Below are 22,307 nucleotides of genomic sequence, written 5' to 3'. Positions count from 1 at the left end.
ACTACTGGTGAAGAGACTGTGTGGGCCACAAAGCCTAAACCATTTCCTATTTGTCCCTTTACAGGAAAAAGTGTTCTGACCCCTGGGTTAAGGCAAGGGGTAAGGGATTTTGAAATGAGAGCAGGTTGAAATAAGACCATTGTTAGATGGCCTCTCTAACATGAGATGAGACAGGAACAGAGAGGCATTGGGAGAGAATCTTGGGGCACACATGCTGTGTATCTCAGGCCCTTTATGGTTGTAGCCCGCCTATGCAATGTAGGAGGCCTAGACATGTAATGTGTGTTATGGCCAACACCCTACAACCCCTAAGTTACAGCCTGATCAGACCCTGGGTCCTCATTTGGACCCGTGTCTCTGCTTTGGGTCTTGGCATTTTCTCTTTGGCCCAGTTGCTTTTCCTCTGGCCCCAGTCATTTGTAGCTGCAGGTAAAAGCAGCTTCTGCCTCTAAGTAGACCCTGCCTGCCTGGTGGACAGCACGGATCTTGTAGAAGCAAACAGGGAAGAGAGTCAAGGTGTCTCAATGAGAGCAGGGGAACAGAGAAGATGAGATGCAGAGGAGGGTGTTATCTGGGACCCCAGGAAGGAGCGGTCAGTTAAGACAAGGACTGGGATGAGGAATGAGAAGGGGCACCACGGCCTTGGAAGTTCTCTGCTTTCAGTGATGAGCTGACATAACTTGAAGGTGCTTGGCTTGGGAATGACTGTACAGCTAGAGTCCTGACCAGTTTACTGACCAGGTAATCCACTTAGCTGGTAAGGTATTGGTAATCCCGGTAATCCAGAGAGGTCACATGCCCTTAACCCAGATATCATTTCTTTTCTCTACAAAGCTGATGCCTCAGATGACCCAGCCCATCCCAAGAATTCTGGTTGCTCTTATTCAATTCTTACCATATACTCAGCACAAGAATAGAATGTAGCATCTTATGTAAGAGAAATCACATAAATATTTCCAATAGTGTTTTTCAGCTTAAGATCTTACTATTGCCTATGAATCTAAATATGTTCGTCTCCACGGACCTCCCCAAGGTACTTAAGGTTCTCCATGTCTCAGGGAGGCATCCCCATCAGGGAGAAGTGGACTAAGATTTTGCTCTTTCCTGCACCCATCACCAGACAATCGTTTTCAGGTTAAAAAACCCCCTCTATTCAGAGCCTCAATATTTAAACCAGAGGGATGAGGCTGCCTAGCGAGGCTACCTGGGATGCTGGGAGGCAGGAGGGGGGCTGAGAGTCCCCTGAGATTGTCTCCTGTCCTGAGGGAACCTATGAAGAAATCCCCTGAATGCTTGACGTCTGAGGAACATTGTTGCGGCACTAGACCCTGAAAACATGTATTTTAACCACTGAATATTTCAAAGAGCCAGAATACCCAGTCATGTCACTGCCTGAAAAGCAGTGAGCTTGTGTTTTCCCCTTCCAGAACCATAGTAGTGTGTGTTGACACATGGTCTGTGTTAAAGACAGACTGTTCGATAAACTAATTCCCACTTTCCGTTGTGTGAACACTTCCTGGGAGAGCAAGTCCAAGGCTGTAGGCCACGCGAATTCAGTCAGGCACTCAGTCGTCCCTTAAGGGAATGACAGGGGAGAGTCCCTGTTCTTCCCACCTGCCTGTGAGCGCCCCATGGTGGCCTCCTTGAGCCTTTCCTCATCACACATTGACTAGGGATTTGGTCTTCTTCTGGCTGGCTCCACGAATGGGCACCCTGACAATTAGTCAGGATATCTTGTCCCGGACTCTCCAGAGAGAGAAGTTTAGTTCAGAAACAATGTTTTTCACTCAAGGGGAAACTTGTGATTTATTTGTTTGTTTTTATTTCCTTATGGCCCTCTTCGTGTGTGTTTGATAAGAATACCTAACATGAGGTCTACTCCCTTAAATTTTTAAGTGCACAACACACTGTTGCCAACTGTAGGCGTATGTCGTACAGCAGATCTCCACACTTTATTTTTTGTGGGGAACACCCCAGAAGCTTCTGCCCAGAACACAGGGCATTGCTGTCCTGATATTCTCCCATCGGCTCCTGAACACGTCCTAAGTCATAGGCTCGTCTTTCCTTAGAAGTCATGATACCATTTCTCTACAGGACCTGAAAGAGAGGGACAGGGACTCTCCCTTCAGTCTCTGGATGGCACTCCACGAGGCTGCCCGGAGCGAAGCTGTGCGAGGAAACATGGCTTTGTCAGCTGTGACTTTATAGGCAGAACAGGTGATTATTTTTATTGGACGGCAATAAACTCCAAATACTATCATTACGGGCTTTCTCCCAGCCTCTTTTCCAGCTCTCCTTATTACAGCCCAGCAGCCTCAGCAATTGTATTTGTCAACACTGTAGGAGAACCGTGCAACCTGTTGGTAGGCTCCGCAAATTGGAGTTTGCCATGTGAATACTGATGTTTTCCAAAGCTCAGTCCTGTCATTCAGAATGACATTTCATTCTGTTTATTGTGATTAGTTTTTTGCAGTAGCGTTTTAAAAGTGTAATTGCTTTTGTAGTCTCAGGAACAAAGGGCCTGGAAGCCACATTTAGAGATGTATATAATTGTTAAGCAGGTTGGGGAGGTTAAGAATAGTGAGATTTTGAAAAGAGATAGTACATAGATTTAAATACATGAATTTGTTTCTTTCAAGCCATTTGCCAAAAAGGTTTGCAACAATGTAGGTAATAAAACTTGAATTTAAAGTAATTTCAGAAAATAATGGAGAGGATTCAAAGAAACCATGGCGTTGATCATTGATTGCAGGAGAAATTGGAGATGGTGAATTCAACTATTCGGACATAAAGTGAATGATTCATAGGGATAAGTAAAGTAATACAATTCAGGGTTGATGATGCATTTATATCAAATAGTAGTAGGTACACAGAGCTGCTATTATGATGTCTAATAAACTAATACAAGGTACTAATGTACATTAAAATAAGAATGAAATATGCAAGATCCAAGGAATGTGCTTGGTACTGGTCAGACCCATATCCCAGATAAAGCATTTTCTTCACAGCAAAGAAAAGACATGGAATGAGTAGCAGGATCTATCCATTTACTCCCTCATTCATTAATTCATTCCAAGGTGTTTACGCTGTGTCTACTGGATACAAGTCACCTTTCTAGATGATCGGGGAAAGCTGTTATCAAGAGTTCTTATTTCATGAAGCTTGGAAGCTAGAAGTGGGGACAAGCAGTACCCAAGCTGATGAGTGGTGTTTATATAATTGAATTTACCATAGTGATGTGTTCCATTCAAATAAAAGAGTCAGGAGTTAGAGAGTGACTGGGGATATTATTTAATATGAGTCTGCACAGCAATTTCAAGGTATATATGGACACAAGAAGAATGGTGGTAGCTAAAGACCTACTTGGCACAACCTTGCTGATGGGGAGGATCTAGGACAGGAAGAGAAGTGATGACCTACGAGAGGGGACAATTACAGGAGCAAGGTGCCTGGGTGAGGGAAGAGAGAGGGGACCCAGTGAGTAGGCAGTCTGTCTCTCAATGGAGGCACAGGTTGGTCACCCATTACAATGGAAACTTTTGGCGGGTTTGACCTGAGGTTGGCCACTATCTGTGTTTTTGTTTTAAAGGGTTGATGGGGGGAGGTGTGTGGGGGATGGGCTAGACGGGGGATGGGCATTAAGGAGTGCACTTGTGATGAGCACTGCGTGTTATATGTAAGTGATGAGTCACCGAATTCTACTCCGAAACCAATACTGCACTGTATGTGTTTGGTACTGGTCAGATCCATATCGAATTGAAACACAAATTTAAAAAGATACTGCAAAGAAAAGGGATTTATAAACACACACACACACACACACAAAATAAAAAATAAAAATAAACCAAGTGGAAATTCTAGAACCAAAAAATATAATACCTGAAATTTAAAAATTACCAGATGAAACCAATAACCAAATGGAGGTGTAAAAAGAGTAAACTTGAAAATCAAAAAAGATAATAATGAAATGAAGAGCCTCTTTTGCTGCAGTGTTTAGAGTATGTACGCTTGTGTATGTGCTGCGGGCAGGGTACGAGGAGCAGGAAAGCTGGTTAAGAGGCTCCTGCAGTGGGCCCGGTGAAAGTCAGTAGATACTTGAATAAGGGTGATATGTGGGCATTGGGGACAAGTGGCTGGATTCTAAAAATATCCAGAAAGGAGATGCTGATAGACGGGAAGTTGAGTGCGAAGAAAAGAGAGGATCCAAGAGTCGCTCTCAAGTTTCCAGCCTGGGTAACTGAAAGAATTGATACACCACACGTAGAGATGAGAAAAATTATGGGAGAAGTAAGTGTTGGGAGAAATAAGACACTTCTGTTTCTCAGATACTTTAAAGGTGGGATATCTATTAGATGTAGTCAAAGTATAAGCGCTATGACACACGACGCTCAGAAGCAAGATACTATAATGTTTAAAGGTCTATAGACTCTGGAGCTCAGAATGTTTAGGCAGCTCAGGTTGCTCGCCTGTAAAATGAAGATTATCGTAGTGCCACCTTATAAAGTTATTGGAAGAATTAAGTGATGAATGCTTGTGAAGCCCTAGAATATTGTCTAGCACATACTGAGCGCCTAACACGTTATATATTTTTAGTGGTAGTATGGTAGTATTGCTGATGTGACCAAGAAGATTTTGGGATAGTGAGAGAATGTCTTTGCAGACATGACATTGACCATCCCAACATGGAAGCATCTAGAGTGAGCCTCTTATAATGAAAATCCACATTGTGGTTTCTACCATTTATTAATGATCCTTGTGAGAAAATAATTCAAAAGGCATTAACTCTTCGTTTTGTAGACATTTAGGTGTAGTTTGGCGATGATGAGAACTTTGAACTCATGGAATGTGAAGCAATTCCTGTGCTTCCCTCACATGCTACTTCAGAAATCAGCTGAAACTCTAACAGCTTGTGAACCTTCTTTTCCATGGATTTTGAGTTGCGTTTTTTCACCTGGTGAGCTTTTTCTCTTGCAGAGTCTGAATGCTTCCATCCTTGAATCTGTGACCGTAAAGTACATAGTCCTTAGCAGGCTGCACTTGGTTCTGTATGTCTGAACTGAATTGCCCTGGGATTTTAGGCTGGATGGATTCATTGAGCGAAAGTTCCTAGTTACGTAATAAGACATTTGTTTTAGAAGCTGTCACTTTAAGCTTTCAGATATAGAATTAATGTGGTGTCATAGGCAGGGTCTTTCTTAGGTTATTTCTTATAAAAGTAACATTTTTTAGAGTCAGGAGTACTACTGAAGAGTTTCCTTTTGAAATTTTTTCTAAGCTGATGCCACATTTTAAGTACATTTTAAGTAAGAAGTTCCAACATTTCAGTGCCCCAGCATCGACTCAGTTGCCTGGTAATTGGTTCTCCTTATGAATTTCAAATATATGAAAATAACAAAAGATTTGCCAAGTATTCTCAAACAGAAGAATTGGTAAAAGATCTTATTACGGATAGTATCTGGCCCCCAAAGGTCGATGTCCACAGTGTAAGTTCTGGTCAGGGCTTGTTATCTTATTTGCTTCAAATTAGAGTGAGAGCCTCTTGTCAAAGGAATCAATCAAAACATGATGACAGATGCCTGAATCATCAGCATGACCCAGAGGAGAGCTGAAAATGCTCAATACAGCTTGATTAAATTCAGTTGCTTATCAGGAATACTTAAAAATAAATTCACAACACTTTGCTATAATCCGCCCTGTTAATCTAGATCTCGCTCTCTGTTTAGACTACAATTGTCCATGTCTCTAAGTGGTGGTAGGGATGGGCAGGGCCTGGAGCAGGAAGGCCTTTGAAAGAAGCCATTGCAATGTTCTAGCTGGAGATATTGTTATGGGTTGAATTATGTCCTCCAAAAAGAAATATTGAAGACCTAACCCCCATTTTTCAGAATGTGACTTTATTTGGAAATAGGGTCGTTGCTGATGTAATTATTTAAGGTGAGATCACACTGGAATACATTGGCCCCTGAACCAATCTGACAGGTGTCTTTACGAGAAGAGGAGAAAACCCAAAGGCACAGACACATGAAGAAGGTCATGGGGTGGAGGCAGAGACTGGAGGGAGGCAGCTACAAGCCAAGCAATGCCAAGGATTACTGGCCACACTGAAGGCTACAAGACACAGAGAAGGATTCTACCTGGGCTCTCAGGGGAGCAAAGCCTATGTGACACCTTGGTTTCAGACTTCTAGCCTCCAGAACTATGGGAGAATAAATTTGTTTTGAGCCACTCACTTGCGGTACTTTGCTATTACAGTCTAGGAAACGAACACGGATAGGATATTCATGCTAAGACAAGGCAGGCTTTCAACATTAATCTTGACTGAGAACAATGGTGCCTCTAGACAAACCTCTTTAATATAAGTCACTGTTGTAGACTCAAAAGGCATGAAACGCACAGTGACCCAGAGCACTCATGACAGTATGTAATCTTAAGCAACTTTATCGTTAATATCTGTGACTTATGTGCCCAAAACTGTGCTAGCGCTGACATAGCTATCTTAATTTATCCCCTTCTAAATCCCTTAGGGATTTAGAATTACTTTTCTTTTTTAACCAATAAGGGACCTGAGGTTTAGAGAGGTCGTAAATCTTGTGCAGTGTCCCATAGTTAGGAAAGAGTTCAGTAGAAAACCAGGACTCAAGGACTCAACATCAGTCTAAGATGAACTCTTGTCTCCATAGCCTGAACTCTTAGTCTCCATAGAGGCTTCACAATGGTCTTGATGTGTTAGAGACTGCAGTGTTAACCTCCCTCTTTCCTGACCCTTTGCTTCCTGCCCTCTTGTCCCTGTTGGCTAATTCAACAGAATCAGAGGGGAGATGGAAGGGAGGGAAAAGTAGCAACGAAATAACATTCCTTCTCAATACAGAGTGAAAGGAAAGCCATCTCCAAAAGATCTGGAAAGGGGGCACCTGGGTGGCTTAGTCATTAGGCGTCTGCCTTCGGCTCGGGGCGTGATCCCGGCGTTCTGGGATCGAGCCCCACATCAGGCTCCTCTGCTGGGAGCCTGCTTCTTCCTCTCCCACTCCCCCTGCTTGTGTTCCCTCTCTCTCTGGCTGTCTCTCTCTCTGTCAAATAAATAAAATCTTAAAAAAAAAAAAAAAAAAAAAGACCTGGAAGGCCCTTCCATGTTGCTGCAACTTAAGCTCTTCAGTTGACTCACAAGTTTGTTCCGGATGTGACATATTTTGTTAGTGTCAAAATTGCATACTTTTAACCCATGAATCATGAAATGACTTTTTGTAGGGGAGTGAGGAGCAGTGATAGTGTACAAGAGTTACCTACTCTTCAAAAGTAACTGGGAAAAATATTATTGGTAGTGATTGTGTTTGTTGAGAAAGAGCAAAAGCTTCCAGGATTCTGTTTCTAGACTTGGTCAGTAACGTGCCATGGGGTGTTTGACAATGCACTGAACAATGGACCTAACCTCTTCTCCCTGCTTCTCCACCCCTGGGAGCAGGCACTGGGGAAGCGGGCTCCAGCTCTGAAGAACAAATAGCAGTTTTGTCTTTGGTTTCACCTATGTTAGTGGGGAAAAAATTCACTTAAAACAGAAGAATATAATGATTCCCTTAATTAGAAAATATTTCACAAGACCATTCTAGGAAAATAAATCTTTCCATCCTATTTTAAGGTGAGTTTGTCACGTTTTATGAATTCCATGGTTTCTCTTTGAAACAAATCATTTGCTGGCAGAATCTATAATTGCTGAGGTGTATTTTAGGCTATTTATATGTAATGATTCCTTTCGTTGTGGCTTAACTTCATTATATTGGCTTAATTTGGCATCTCTATAATATGGTATACTAATACTTTGTTGTGACAGTAGATCGTGGTAACCTTTGAAGCTTTTTATCATTTGAAACCATGGCCTAACATTTTGGAAAAATGGAAATAGTAATATGCAGACAGTCAATGATTCAGCTGTGTAAAATGTCTTTTCAAATAATTGATATCCTATTACAAAATCAAAGAACCATGAACCTGGAAAATATCTCTAAGATCATCTGGTAGTCCTGACACATAGATATGCCAAAGCTCCATTTAAAAATGGTTATGTAAGGTCAAGGAGCTAAGGTGTCTTGCCAAAGGTCACGATGGAAGTTTTAATCTTTGCAACATTAATAAGAGTGAAATCACTCTTAGCAACTGCCTAGTGGAAAAACAATAAATCAAATATTACAAATCAGATTTTAATATTATTGCCCGGTGGCTGGGAATCCAACATTCTAGGTTTAAATTCTTCTTTACCACTTCGGGCAATTTATTTGAGTGCTCTGTGCCAGGTTTCCTCCCCTGTAAAATGGGGTTGACCTCTCTAAGTTTATAGAAAAACAATCCGGAAACTAATATTAATCTCGTTTGCTTTTTATTGCATCTTGTCTTCTGAGCTGGGTTGTCTGAAGACACATTTATAGGTCAAAAGTGGGCATTTTTAGGGATTTAAGAATTAAAGGGCACGTTTCCATTGACAATGTGGCTCTTCCCCAGATGGAATGTGCAGTCTATAATTACCATCTTGTACCATTTCAATAACACCCTATTATTTGTATTGCAGCCATGGATATTTTAGTGATCAGAACATATGTATTACAACTGATTTATTAATTAAATGATAGAATGCTCCAGTAGAAATAAAGTTTTGCACATTAAAACTATCTTTCTATACACACAGTCAATTATGAATGATATCTAAGTGAAAGAGAAACAGATAATTCTGTTTTTTAGCCTCCCCCCCACCCCGTCCCCTTTTTAACAACAGAAATAATTATTTCCAGAAGTCTCTATGCTGTGAAGCCTGGGCTGCCACGCTTTGATGTGTCTCTTGCGGGGTAAGATCAAATAGTTCCCATAATTACATTTGGTAATTTTAGAGTCATTATTTTTGTTGTTAAGATTTTCTGTACTCAAAAAAATAAAATTCTAGGTCAGCAAGTCATTGTATAAAGAAAAAAAAATACCCAGCAGCATGATAAAAGTGGGGAAGGCATGAAAATGTGTTCTGCTACCTCGGATTCTGGATACCTTGGGCCTAAATGTAGTCTCAGGCACAAATTGAAAATGACCACTTTGCATGTGTGTTAAAGAACCCCTTTTACAAACCGTGTCTAATTGAAGTGGATACTCTCAGGGGTCACGTTGACATTTAGAACACAATGGTCTTAAGGAATGTAAGTTACCTTTAGCGCATGTAAGTTACCTGATAGGCAACTTTGCAACAATATGTAAGTTTGCATATTGTCTTTCAACTCCCTGCGGGGAAAGCCTTTTACAGCGGGATCCATCCCGTTGAGCAAATTTTAAGTGTCGTCCCGTCTGAAGGCAGGCAGATGAGGCAGGTGATGTTCTTCAGTCCCTGGCCATCTGTGGATCATAAGATGACACTGACATTCCTTTGGAGCCAATCTTTCATGGCAGGTGCTGAAACAAAGCGCTGGTCATATGGCCAAATTGGAAGGACACAAAACATAGATTAGCGTCCGGTTTAGTCATCCATGTGGCTGGACAGTACTGCATAGCCTGTAATTATTCGTATTTGGTCCCTGATGAATCAAACTAAAGAATATTTTTCCTGACCCATTTTATTTCACACCTAATAGATCCATGTCCTTGTAACTGATATGCCCTAGTCACTTAGGTCTACATTCTTCTTATGGAGCAAAAAGAGAGAAAGCTAGTGTTTTTTTTTTTTTTTCCAGTTGTAAGGCTAAATTTATGGATGCAAACTGTTGTCACCTTTGAATAATGCAAATTGTTTCTGTGTGGGGGACCTTAGCCATCTCTAGAGAATTTTAGAATGATGGGATTAAAATCCAGCAAATTTGTACTCTTTGACCAGCACTTTAACTTTCAGGAATTCACCCAACGGATGAATTATGGATGTGCCCAAGGATTTAACCACAAACATGTTCATGGCAGTGTTATTTTTAATAGAGAAAAATGGAGAAAAACTAAATGTCTATTTAATTTATTCATTCAAAAATACATAGTAAGCTATTATTCTGAGCCATACAATGTTCTACTTGCTAACTAACGATCACTGAATAAAATAATGATATTTCATATCATGGAATCTTATGTAGCTAGTAACCACGCTATAGAAGAATGTCCAGTGACATAGGAAGATGCTGATGCTACATTAGTGAAAAAGTGAGTAAAACACAGGGACATGCCTTTAAATGTTCATAGTTTTCAAATGTACTGTAATGAATACATATTGCTTTTCTAATAAGAAAAACAAAATAATACACTTTGCTTCCAAACAACTCACCAAACAAACAAACAAACCATCTATCAAACTGAAAAATCATGAATATGTCAGCTGATAATGCTGGATCTTCTAAAGGAAAGAACTAAGTAAACAAATGTTTATTGAGATCTTACCGTGTGCTGTTTTGTGTAGGATACTGGGCTGCAATGGGGGATGCCGTCAAGGAGCTTCAGGGATGACTAGTCATTCCAGGGTGGGATCAGTTTAATGACCACTGTAGGGTATCCGGATTCATCCAGAGATTGTATCATGTACCATGAGTGCCCAGAAAAAGGGGGGTGTATTGCTCTACTCCCTTCCATAAGAAACAGCTGAGTGTTCTGGGTAGCCTGCCATCATTTGCGATGTCTTTTTTGCTTTCCTTCACCCTATTTGAACTTGACTTCATGGTTGTAAACATTTTGGTGCCGTGGAGTTGTTTCAAGCTACATCTTGTTTAAGGTTCCAGACACTGATAACTTTCAGTGCTGTGAAAAGTTAGAACAGCCCCAAAAGATATAGACAGCATTGTATGCTGGTAGTAAAACGGGCTAGTAATGGGGAAGGGAAAAGAAAAAAGCCCAAGGGTAGCATGTGAGGGGTAGGCAATCAGAAGCGAAGAACAAAGGTGTGGCTCATTCAGTCCATGGCCAGGGAGGCATCACAGCATACAAAAATGGAGAGGGTCCAAGCTGGAGGAAGCCAGCCGGGACATGACTTTGGACACATGGGCAACAACGAGAGTCAAGATCATCTGCAGCATAGGAATTTATCAAAAGCATGGTTCTTAATGCGCAAGGCAGATTGCAAGTGAGAATATAGCCGGGGAAGAGCCTAATTCCACCTGTCTTTAATAGTACTGTGAGTCACCAAGTAAGTATATTTAATTAACAATTGAATTTACCTGCCTCCTCTGATATTTTCTGGAATGCGACCACCACACAATCAGTCCGCTTACATGAAAAGTAAGGAAAAGAAATCCCTTACAGGAACTTCAACTGAGGAAGAAATGATTCTCTGGATTCTATGCTGTCCATTTTAGAAATGTCATGTTAGGTATTCCTTGGGACTTCCTACAATTTCATAGAAAAAATACTGACCTCAAGAGTGCCAAGGAAGTTCAGATAAATCTCTTCTCGTGAACGGAGGGCACTTTCTCTGATTTTGTTACTGTCATCTACATTGGTAAGCTTCGACTTGGCTTCTCTTACATTCTAAACCGCTGAGTGATTGCCTGAAGCGCTACCTGCCCGCAGCAGATAAAGCTGACAAATGTGTTGGAGACTTTGGAGGAAAACAAACAGAAGCAAATAAAAGCTAAAATTCGAATATATGCACTGTAATTAGATTAATCTACAGCCCAGCTTATAAGGAAAGCTAATTATGAATCAGATGTATAGTTTTCAGGGAATTTTTACGTAAGGTGCACCGTATGTACCTTAGGTAATAAATTGCCGGAAAGCGTGTGCGCCCGCGCATGCGCACACCCACGGGTCTAGCACTAGGGGCCTACTGGGAGCTATGCTTTAACTTCAGATGTAAATTTGCTCCAGTTTTGGAAGGCTTGCAAGTATTAAATTAGAAAGATTTGACTGTGCGACTCTTCAGTTGGTTTTTGGAGCTTATTGCCTGCAATTAGAGTAACCATAGGAGGATTTTGTTTGTACATAAGCAACAGAATGAGTTACAAAGTTGAGTGCTGATTGATGAATTTGATCAATTTAGATAGTCAACCAGAATAATTTAGGCCAAAACAGAGCTTTTTTTCGTTAATTAAGAATCTGGATTTTCTGAATAATTATTTTAGCTGTCTTCAGACTTATACTGTGCCAGTGTAAGGACTACTTCATGTTACATACAATTTGGAAAATGCTGTAATTCCTCTGTAGATTGTTATTTTGCTTAAAAAAAAATCTGATCCACATTTAAAATCAATACTTTTTTTTAATGTAAAAAATTATACCAATAATACAGAACTGGCATACTGATTGACTCTTTCAAGCCCAGGACAAGAAACCCAGTGTCTATAATTTTTCCTCTTGCTTCAAACCTATAAAGGCCAACAAAAGAAAGGTCACCTTGACTCTAATACTCACGGTGCTCGGCATCAAATTCTCCCATTTTTCGCTTTTGGCCAGGCTCTGACATTCCACTGGTTCTGATTACTTAGTTTCTGTTTTGTTGCCAGTAAGATGCCAGGTCAGGCTGAGTCTCCCTTCTTTGATGCCTTAAAACTAAGTCTCTGGTGGTGCCTGGGTGGCTCAGTTGGTTAAGGGACCGACTCTTGATTTTGGCTCCTGTCGTGATCCCAGGGTCATGGGATTGAGCTCTGCCTTAGGCTCCATACACAGCGGGGAGTGTGCTTGGGATTCTCTCCCTCCCTCTCTGCCCCTCCCCCCACCACACTCTGTCTCTCTCTCTCTAATAAATAGATAAATCATTTAAAAAAAATGAATAAAAAATAAATAATAAAATGCTCCTGCAATGAGAAAAAGGAAAACTGCCCAAATCATTCAAAAAAAAAAAAAAAAACAGAAAAACAAAAAAACAGAAAAACTGAGTGTCTTGACTCTCATCCCTCTGGGGCTGGGGACTTTGTCTTGTCTATATTCCTGGAAATGCAATTTTGTTATCTGTTTTCATTCTTTGGAATGCCATCAACCTTTCCCAGGTCTCTGGAAGTAGCTTGCACCTAGAATCTTGCCAACCCTACAGTGCCAGCTCAGCTCAGGATGCCTCCCCCTCCTCCAGGTTAAGCTCCCTAATACCCGAGCTCATCTGACACCTGTCCCAGCCCCCCACCCCCCGCCCGACAGGCTGACTGGGCCATTCCTCCTGTCTTTGTCTGGGGGGCATCTTGCTACCCATCAAACCCAGGACTGCAGTTACTTTCAAGGTTTATCACCTTGCAGTCTGCCATATCAATACATCACAAGGTAGATTTTGTTCTCCTGAAGCCATTAAAATTCCTAATAAAGCAACCAAAAATGACAAAATTTTGTTGTCTCTTATAACTCACTTAAAAGAGTTATATAAATTACAGGATCAGGCAGGACTTTGATGGAATAAGACAAGACTGGTAAGTTTTGGTGAGAAGTAAGGAGTGAAATAAAGACAAAATCAGATCTTACCTAGATGTCTCAGTTCTCTAAAGCTGCAATAATGCATAACAAACAACAACAAAACTGTGAAGGATTAGGTGGGAGTCAACTATAAACACTTATTTTTGGTCTATCAGTGGTTAGATGGCTCTGCTGATCTTATCTGTTCATTTTGCCCATTCTGGGGTCTCTGCCAGGGCAACTGAGACACGAGTCTGCTCCCTGTGTCTTCTACTTCAGCAGGTATCCCAGGCACGATCTCAAGGTGAAGGCGGAGGAGAAGAGGAAGCCACAATGTGTGTGCGTCTGCTTGCATCAAGTTTGCTGCTGTCCCATTGGCGGAAGCAAGTCCCATGGCCAAGTCCAGGGTGGGCCGTGAGTGTGGTCGGTCCACACCAGGCAGGGCAGGTGTATAAGAGCACTTCACTGATGGTTTTGTGTGCTGGAAAGGGGGCTGAGGAGAGACACCGATCAGATACTAGCAGGAGTTGTGCAGTCCTCAAACAGGATTCCTCAAGCCTAATCATGTCATCATTTTTCATAATCTCCCAGAAATAGAGTCCTTATTATAAACAACAGACATCCATTGCTTTGGATAGAAATTTCCATTAGGAAGGAAAAATCCCCAAATAGTTTTTTCCTTATGGAGAAATGATGGCATTCTTGATATCTAGGCAAATGTTTTCTATTATTGACATGATACTAATGCCTTGCAAAAATAGCAATAAGTATTTACTTTAAGAGCTCTGTTGAAAGTGATATTTGCCTTTCCCACACATTGGTCTTGGGGATAGTTCTGTTTAGAAATTGAAACCAAACCAAGCGAGTTTGAGTGAAGCCAGCGTCTGTTGCCTTTGCTTCCTGGGAACTTGTCACGAAGACCACATTCCATTTACCACCAAAGCACGGCTGGTTTGAAGATCATGTGATGGACATGATTTCAAAGCCTTATCTTCCTTCCCGGAGCTGATCTTCTTCCTCCTTCTATTCTCCAAGCAGCCTCCTAGGAATTGCTCGTGGGCCCTACATCCCTGTCCTGAACGTTCTACCGTAGTACCATACCTAAAATAATTTTCCCCAAGGCAAGGCATTTTGCTCTGGATATTGTTTCACCACTTCCTCACCCATCCATATTTAATAGTCTGTCATATACTCTCACATTCCTGAAAGTTAATGCTTTTGCTAAGGTGTTAATAAATAAAATGGCCACCATACTGTAGTTATGTTTAAAAGGAAGCCTTTAATGATTTACGATGGCTTACCTTATTTTGAGCCTTATGGCACTGCTGAAGAAGGGACTTTGGGGTGACTAATGTTTAAATACATTTTTTTCCTGATTTTAAAATACTATGAATTCATTTTAGATGATTAAAAGACTAAAAACTATGAATAAAATAAAACCATTCTTTTTTTCTCATTTTAATATTTATATGTATTTGTCTGTGTATTAGTCAAACTATATGAAATTGCCAGTATTCAATTATTTTTTGAGCTAGTAGAGATCATTCCTTCTATTAGTAAGGCTTCTGCAGAGAAATAGAACCAATAGGATGGAAAGACAGATGATCTCTATCTATCATCTATCTATCTATCTATCTATCTATCTATCCATCCATCTATCATCTATCCATCCATCTATCCATCTACGTATTTTGAAAGAGGGAATGGGAAATGATTGAGAGAGAGAGGGACAGAGGGTTTTCTTTTTTAAGGAACTGACTCATGATTGCAGGGGCCGGCAAGTCCAAAATCCGTAGAGCAGGCCAGCAGGCTGGAAGTTCAAGGAAGAGTAGATAGTGCTGTCTGAGCCTGAAATCTGCAGGATTTTTAAGTTGCAGTCTTGAGGCAAAATTGCTTCGGTTAACTGGCCTTTGCCCTTAAGGCCGTTGGCCAATTGAATGTGGCCCAATTCCATTATGGTGTGGTATGTATGGTATGGTATGCTATGGTAATCTGCTTGACTCAAAGTCTACGGACTTAAAATTTAATCATATCTAAGAAATACATTCCCAACAACATCTTGACCAGCCTTTGCCCAAATAACTGGGCATCATAACATAGTAAAGTCGGCACATAAAATTGAGATCACATTCTTTAGAAATCTTTCTGCATCCTGGTTTTTACTATTAAAAATAAATGGCAATAACTATCTCCGTCTACATCTCTGATAGGTTAATTATGTTTATAAGAAGAGCAATCACGGGTTCACTTAGCAAAAACAAAAATCACTCCTAGCTGTGAGAATACTATAACATCTGGAATAATTTGTCGCTGTCGGCCTGGGTTCCAACACATGAGGTCTCTGTCTTTCTCTCTTGCAGCTACTTTCTGCAGCCATTGGTGGTATAGCACCGAACTGCGGAACCAGGGCATTCAAGAATAGGATGTCAGTGGCTGATTGTCTGAAGATAAACTGATACAAATATCAATAGCTCTTGAAGACAAAGGCTGCTCTCGGAATCTTAGGCTTCTTTTAATAGCTTTGGAAAACAAAGAGTTGGTATCAGATACAGAGTTTTATATTCATTATTTTATGTGTTCCTCACAACAGTCTTACAAGACAGATACTATTGTTATACCCATTTGTACTTAGAGAAACTGAGGTTAGAGAAGTTAAGGAACTTGAAGAAGGACAACTTGGCTGTTGGATATTAATTTAATGGTCCAAGTACATGATGCCATTGATCTTTCTATTGCTGTGGAGAGAGGGTGGTGAAACCAGGCATTGGCTGACCTTCTGGGAGCTGGAGATCTGAGACCGGCTGCTGTCATTTCATCATGGAGTTACACACTCAACCATAAGCTGGAGAATTGTGATGGCCCAAAGCCCAGAGGGAGTAAGTGTGCATTCCTTTTCCTTACTGCATATTTAGGCATCATCTTATTACTTCACTGGGCAAAGACTGGTGTGTTTCTGATTGAAAGACCAACATATAAGGAAAAAGAGCAGTGTGTATTTGTCATAATAGAGGCCAATAGAAGTCAAATGCCACACTTGTGAGTGTGTGAGTGACTGTGTGTGTGTGTGTGTGTGTGCATGCACACTATGCTTTTGAAGCAAGACCATTATAACATAGAGAATAAATTATAGAATTATAGAATATTAGCTCAGGAAAGGACATTGGAAATTATCTAATACATCCCCTTCAATTTTAGTTCTGGAAACATCCTTGAAGAGATTGAGTGCTCAAAGTCTAGCAGTCAGTTCTACCCACTACTGCATTGATATAAAAATCCTACTTTAATGCTGAGAGTATGACTTCAGTGAGCATATATCTTTGGATTTTTTGGATTGTGCCATGTTTAAATTTACTTTGCTGTTGGCTTCAAATCTACTGATGTGTTCTAGACACTCATATTTCAGGACTCAAACTATATCTCCAATACTATATTTCACCCTCAGAAGTGGCACAAAGGTTCCTGGTGAGACTATTTGTCCCAACAGTTTTTGATATTGAAAATATATTCACCAGAATCATGACTGAGTGTGCTTGCTTCCAGACCAACAGAGAAAGAAGAATCATAATTTTCTTTCTTAGAGATGTTTTTGCTGTCATCATGGCACCTTTAATCTTGCTCTCCTTGGCTTCCACTTCTCCTCTCTTTCTCTCTCTTTACGCTTTTTCTACTAGAAGGACTTTGTTGATTTCTATGGAAATGATGGCCAGAAATTGGGTGGGGTCGTCAATGAATTAGATTGAAAAATATCAGATGTTAGAGTTACTATAGAGGGAAGAGCAGCAACGTGTGTACCATTAATTCACATGTCTACAAGGTGTTAGATTCATCTAGAAAGAGTGTCCCAGTTGGTACCCAGCATAGCTACGAGTCCTAGCCTATCTATGAACCCTGATGCAGGGTTCAAATTCACTTCAGAAGTCAATAGTGTGTCAATTCTCCTCTTTCAGCACAAAGAATTAAACTCAAGAAAACATCTCTCCAAAGGAGATCATATCCTTCCAAGAATGTGCAGACATTTATAGCCAGTGCACACTGAATCTTGTATGAAGAACTGTGGATGACTTGTGTTAACTCCACTTTCCGGATAAACTGAGCCCCAGAGTATATATCGGCTGTGTCAAAAGCTACATGGTAGGTTTGGGGGCCAACAAGCAGGATGGTGGCACCATGTCTTCGGATTCCCTCCCTTGTCCTATTTCCTAGGAAATATCACCTTCCGCAGAGAGCAACAGCTGCAGGTGGGAGGCACGCTGCTGCAGGACGTGGTCAGAGCAGCTTCCCCCAGGATGAATGGGACCACGGAGAGGATCCATCACCAGTATATTGAACTCTTTCTTCATTAGAACCGAGCCAGTGGCAGATGGTGCTCCTCCAGTAACATGGCCTCAGAGTTGGAGAACAGGTTTCCTACAAGAGTGAGAGATTTGGAATCAAGGAAATCGTTTATCTTCCTTCCTCCCTAGAAGCCCTGAACCATTTTGTTGCAGGACTGGTAGTTTATCTTGGGTGATTCTCATTCCTTCCTCACAGAACAGCTTAATCCAGGATCGTTTTTATAACTTCCAGGCTGTGGCAGGCTCTTGAGATTTTGTACAAGGGGCTTAAGCTATATGTGAATGAAATTCTTGGCCGATGTCCTATTAATGAGACCCAGCAGTATAAAATTCCTAAACCACGAAAGCTAATCATCACATCTCTCTTGTTCCTACAAGACCAGTCAGCTAATCTTGCCAGCTGTAAATTAAGGAGACAAGGAAGACCATATATCTTATGACATGGAAGGGAAAATATAATGTCAACTGCGGTAGAGGAAGTAGAAAGCAAGGGATCGAGGCTACTGTTCTACTGGGAAGGTGGGATGTTTGGAGGAGGATGGGAACCACTGCCCCCATGTTATTCCTCTAATAGGAAGCGTCTCACTGTGGATTAGCACCAGGAAGAATGAGATTGAAGTCAATATATTGGACCTTTGGTGAACCTTTCGGCAGCTGACTTCACTCCTTTTGTCATAAATGGTGCCATCCAACCCAAGAGAGAGCCTGGACAGTGGACGTGAACGGACTTGTTAAAAAGTAGCTCTAGCATTAAAAAAGTAATCCAGAGCAGTTGTTCTAGCAAAAAGCTGCTCTGACAGAGCAAACGTTTATACAGAAGAAACCCCCATTCTGTTTTGGGATTCGTCGAAACTGTGTGATGGAGGAATGTCCTTGCCCTCAACAGTCAATCGCCCTGGGTTGTATTCACAGATCTGCCCTTTTGGCATTGTGACGTTGAATGAGCCACTGGGATTTTCAGAGCTTCCACTTTTCATCTGAAATATGGGAACAATTAAACAAGATAAGGTTATGAAAATCACCTAGTGCATTTTTTTTCATACATCGAAGTTCTTCAATACGTAGCTTACAGAGTTCTTAGGGGGATTGGATGAACTGCTATATATTAAAGCGCTGTATAAATGCAAATCCTTACTCATATGTAAGCTATCAATATTATCTCTTCTTTGTGTGTGTGTGCCCACGTGCAGGTGTGTGCACATGCATATGTATGAGAGGGAGGCAGTGTGTACGACTCTAGGTGTTTGTCTACTTAGTTCGTAGCTCCGTGTATGGGAGAGCTTAATTCAATGTGAAAAAGCAAGCTACGCCATATCTAATATTTTAAAATAATCAATTCCATTTAAACCACAGAATCACAGGAGAATTACATCAGCCTCCTGGAGGCTGCAATGTGGTTCTGGGTGAGATTGGATCTGCCACTCTCAACCCCTAAGCTGAGTGAATGTGCGTGTGTGTTTTAATGGGTTTCCATGGCGGGTTGACCTTTCCAGTACATAGGTGAGCCGACTTAAGTTCCTGGATCTGAAACCTTCTGAGGCACGCATGGCCCCGAGGGTGGAAGGTATTTTCTAATCAATAACACTTCAAGTCAGCAAAAACCTACATAAGCTCAATTTTGCAAAATCTTGTAACACTTTGTGACAAAGTCATTTATGAATGTTCTTTAGCATTTAAAAGGCTCTTTGTATACTCTGTCAGAATTCCAAGCAATGAATTTTGCTTGATTTTTAAGGGGGAGAAAAGTCTTGCATTTAATTTTTAAAGGAGTGCATGAATACATTTCATTCGGCTTTAGTTGGCAACATCTGTTGTTTATTTCAGAGTTGGACTCATGAAATGTTAAATCTACCAGGGGCCTCAGAGACTTTGAGTCCAGTGGCTTTTGAACTGGGCTTTGCAGAGCATCTATGGAGGTGCCTCTGGGCTCCCCAAAGGCAGGAACAGAGGAGTTTACTGATTGGCGGGGCTCCAAGAACACCAGCCCATTCAACCAAGGCAGCATCATTTTTAAATGATTCACATATTACAGCTCATTATACAATTTTGTTTCAAAATTTTTGTTTCATTTAGAAAGTTGGAAAACCACCAATCTACTCCAAATCCTTCATTTTACAATTAAGGATTCAAGGCTTCAAGAGAGGAAATTTCTGTTTAAGGTTTAGAGGCTAGATTGGCAAAGTCCAGGTCCAGTGATTCTTACCCAGTGCTACCTCAACTAAGTGAGAGATTGTTTGGGGGAAGGAGAGCAAACCATGCTCACCTTTCATCCAAAGGTGGGGAAAGTCCTGACGGATGGGTGCTTATGCATTTGGTATTGATGCCTTCATTTATTCGTTTGTTCATTCGCCCAGCAAGCTTTTTGAGGTGCCAAGGGGTAATAGGGAACAAGAAGACCCTGATTTTGACTTTGAGGAAGCAGTTGTGTCAGAGACAAACAGAAGCGATGATTTATTATACCCAAGACAAGGAAATGAAGCTTCAAGTTCAACACCAAGTTGAAGTGTGTTTTAATCTTTGAGGCAGAACTGTTCACCTTCCTCATCTTGCCAGCCCTGAGGGGAGAATGGACTTTGATGTACTTAAGAATCTGGAGGGATGCTAGTGGGGTGGGGGCAGGAAGGGAAGACTGTAAGCCACAGTGAGGTGTTTTGATGTAATTTTAAAAAACAACAGAGAGCAATTGAAGGGTCATAATCAAGGGAATGACATGATTACTCTTTTTTTTTTTTTTAAGATTTTATTTATTTGAGAAAAAGAGAGAGAATGAGCAGGTGGAGGGGCAGAGGCAGAAAGAGAAGGAGAAGCAGACTTCCCGCTGAGCAGGCAGCCTGAGGCCAGGGCTCCATCCCAGGACCCCGAGATCATGACCTAAGCCTAAGGCAGACACTTAATTGACTGAGCCACCCAGGTGCCCCGTGATTATTCTTTTTAAATATGATCTGTCTAGCTACTTATATGAAGGATGGATTCTGGAGTCAACAACAAAAACAGGGACCTGGCTGAGCAGACCCCACAATAGTACAGGTGAGGCAGTGGCCTGGTATAGGGTAGTGGTTGGTTGTAAGTTAGAGAAGGTGGACAGATTCAAGGTAATGTTTGGGGTAAAAACAATAAAACTTGATAATGCTTCAATATGAAAAGAGAAGAATCAAAGATAGACTGGAGTTTTTTGGTTTGAGCACCTGGGTGATTGGTTGAACCTTGGGGGTAGGGCAAATACTAGGGAGAGGACAGTTTTGGTCATGATAATTTTGAGCTGTCTATTGGATAACCAGGTGTAGACAACATTTGGAGAAGCCAGACTTAAGGGTCTGCATGTAACAGTTGGAGATATACTCTTGGGGGCCCTGTCTGCTGTACTTACAGCCATGGGTCTGAATGGAAATCATGTATGCCAAGAGAAGGATAGAGAAGAGAAACTCAGGCCAATCTACTAAATATTTAGAAGTCAACTGAAAGAGATGGACAGCAATACCTGGAAAGAAGGAAAACCGGGATGGTGCGATGTCATGGAGACTGAAGGTCGGAGTCTGTTGGTGGATCCACCCCAGTGTGCCTGTTGCAGTGCCCAGGCCCTGGTAGGTACCCCACTGTTGGGATGAGGATAGACTTAACAGTTCAAATAAGCCACAAGAAAGAACTGCTAGTTTTGAAGGAGTGTTGAATGAACCCATGGGTCGTTAACCTATGGCATGTAGATCTCACCAAGTGTTAGAGAATTCAATTTCCCCACTAGCAGAGCTCAAATATACATAGGTTTAGCTCTGTATACCTTCCCTTCGCCATACTAATTTTAAAGTTCGGTGTGTGTGAATTTTGAGATAAGATATGCTGATGAAAATAATTTGAAAATGAGGCAACTAGGAGCTGAAGAAAGTAAAGCAGCAAGTGTGGTAAAAGTGAGAATGTCGCAAAGCAACCTTGGACAGCCAAGGTGATGCTGGATGCTGACGCAAAGCGACGCTGGGCCTTGATGCTCCTGGGGGTGGGGTGAGAGACTGGCAGAGGCCTAACAAGCTACTGGCAGGGTGTGGGCTGAGACCTCTGCTCAGTGCTCAGCTTCAACGGCATGAGGTTGTGAGGGTCAGTTCTGGGTAGTTTCAATAAAAGTAGCCTCTGCCCTCCATTTTTCTATCTCAAGCATTTACGTGACTTTATACCTGGGACTGTAACAGGACATAAGAAATAGAAGAAACAGATGCTACCCATCTAAATTCAGAAGGTGTTGGAAATCAGGATACTGGGGGAAAAAATCTAGGCCAATGCAAGTTATCTGGAATAAAAGCCAAATGGACAGGAAACATCACTGGAGGCGTAAGCGATAAAAGCACTGCAAATTTCTAGCAGACAAAGGGTGATGTCTAGAAAGGAATTCAGTTGTATTTGTTATTAATAATCTTCAGGAGCATCCAATTAATTGAATGCATGTGCTAGAGGCCTTGCTTTGCGCAGAGCGTACGGTGGTCACCAAATCCAATGAGCTTTTCATCCTTATGGTTTTGTCTCTAGTAGGGGAGACATTGATGAAATAAATTCACAAAGGAATCTTACAGAAAAGCCATAGTTTGTGACAAGACTATAAAGGATCATAAGAAAGAACTAAGAAGAAATAATGGGGAAATGACTTAGATTGGAGGGGGTCAAGGAAGAGGTGACATT

The 22,307-nt window shown here is 41.3% G+C and overlaps 1 long non-coding RNA gene across 1 annotated transcript; it reads left to right on the top strand.

The window, feature by feature from the left end:
* Positions 1–3,619: 3,619 nt before the first annotated feature.
* LOC123802234 (uncharacterized) lies at positions 3,620–20,376 on the top strand. Its single transcript, XR_006782464.2, has 2 exons — positions 3,620–16,187; positions 17,259–20,376. It is a non-coding gene; the product is annotated as an uncharacterized LOC123802234 (long non-coding RNA).
* The last annotated feature ends 1,931 nt before the right edge of the window (positions 20,377–22,307 follow it).

The sequence above is a fragment of the Ursus americanus genome, chromosome 10, assembly GCF_024610735.1.
Source record: "Ursus americanus isolate L20-20 chromosome 10, mUrsAme1.1.p, whole genome shotgun sequence".
NCBI classification, from domain to species: Eukaryota; Metazoa; Chordata; class Mammalia; order Carnivora; family Ursidae; genus Ursus; species Ursus americanus.
The sequence above is the reverse complement of the archived record's forward strand: the minus strand, read 5'-3'. Positions and strand labels throughout refer to the sequence as shown.